Here is a 2,087-nt window from a genome sequence, read left to right as displayed (position 1 = left end):
AACCTGCATCTCACAACCTTCTTTGTTTCCAGTGATTCTTAAAGTTGGTCTTTTAATGCTGTCCCGCCATTCTTGTACATTCTGATTTGGTTAGTTCTTTTCATTCCTTTAATATCATCTGAATATGCAAGGTTGACAGCTTTGTATTCCAGCTCTGAGAGCCTGTCTACATCATGGTCTCATCTATTAGATATTCAACTGAACATTTTATTTATTGTGTCTTCCATTTCCAAGATTTTTGTTTGGTTACTTTTCAATATCTCTCTCTCTCTCTTTATTGATTTTCTTGTTCTTATCCTGTACTGACTTCTTTAATTCATTCAGTTGTTTTTCTTTGTTCACTAGGAATTCATTGATCATTTTTATAATCATTCTTTTGAATTCTTTAACTGATATTCCATCCACTTCAATATCTTTGGAGTCAGCTGCTGGTGAATTATAAACTTTAGGCTGCATCATTTTACCTTGCCTTTCATACTTTTTGTATTCCTGTGTTGGGTTTTGTGCATCTATTGCAATGACTTTCTTTTTTATTCTTATATGTAGAGTTTTATAGGGCACAACCTTTATTTGTCAATATGTCCTAGAGGGATCTTGATTAAGACTTCCTGTAGGTGTATGTACAGGCATTGAGATAATTTTCTCTGTTTTTGCTATTGGAGTGGTTGTCCCTGAGTGGAACCTGCAATATGGTACCCCCCCACTCCTGCCCAACTATTTCTGTTTGGAGGCTGGTCATTAGCCTGTTGTTGTTGTTGTCCCTTTTATTCTTTTCATTAAAGTATCACTGAATTTTGCAGTTTATTTATTTGTGGAGTTAGTTGTGCTGTCTCTTGTTTGTGTTTAGTTCAGAAATAGAGCCACTATCATGTGTACTTGTAGTGTCCCTGTAGATTCCCAGCACCTCACAGGAAAGGGAGAAATATACAACAGCAAGAACCAAGACAAACAACATTCAGCATTAAAAGAAATGTCCAATAACTACCTATACAACACTAATTACCAAAAAAGCAGGAAGAGTGGAGTCAGCAATTACCAACAGTGAAAACATTAAGTAGCCAGGAACCAGATGTGGATGAAGTTAACAGCAGGTGTCAAGTAGGCCATCCCCCTGGGACTAATAACAGCAACATCTTGAAGGGTGGGGGCAAGAGTTATATAAACCAAATAGTTCTACAAGATGGTAAAATATAGTTTACGAAGAGAAAAGACAATGTGATAGGAAGGTAACAGAACATTTAGAATGTTCAAAATGTGAATGGAGAGAATGCAAAAGAGATGTAGCAAGTGGTGTCTATAAAGAAAGAGGAGAATCATAGAAGAAAAAGCACAGGGAGAGAGAAAGAGAGAACAAGAGAATATGGCAGTTAGCCAGAGGAAAAAAGGAGAAAAAGAGAAAGGAACAAAATGAAATAAGTGCAAAACCCCAAATTAGGAAAAATAATTATTAAAAATGATTTTAAAAAAATAGTTATACATATATTGATATATCTATGAACTAATTAGCACAGCAAGAATGCCATTTTTTTACAGACTGCTTTTTGATTCATTGTACACAAATGGAGTACATCATTTCATTTCTATGGTTGTGCATGATGTAGATTGATACAATTTGTGTAATCATACAGGTACATAGGGTAATGTTGTCTGTCTCAATTCCTCCATTTTTCATACCCCACCTCCTTCTCATTTTCCTCTTTGTAATCTAAAGTTCTTCCATTCTTATCTCACCCCTATTATATATCATCATCCACTTATCAGGGAAAACATTTGGTCTTTGGTTTCTTGGGATTGGTTTATTTCACTTAGCATGATATTCTCCAATTCCATACATTTATCTGCATATGCCATAATATTATTCTTCTTTATGGCTGAATAATATTCTATTGTGTATATATACCACAGTTTCTTTGTCCATTCATCTGTTGAAGAGCATCTAGGTTAGTTCCTAAAAAAACTTGCTTTATGGAAAGTGAGTATAAATGAAAAGAACTGTTTTCATGGACGTGGTCAAAACTGTCCGCAAGGATGGGTTGTCACTGCCTATGACTGACTGTCCTTTCTGTTTCATTTTGAGCTACATACTG

The sequence above is a fragment of the Sciurus vulgaris genome, assembly GCF_902686455.1.
Source record: "Sciurus vulgaris genome assembly, chromosome: 16".
In the NCBI taxonomy this organism is placed as follows: Eukaryota; Metazoa; Chordata; class Mammalia; order Rodentia; family Sciuridae; genus Sciurus; species Sciurus vulgaris.
Note: the sequence above shows the minus strand (reverse complement) of the source record.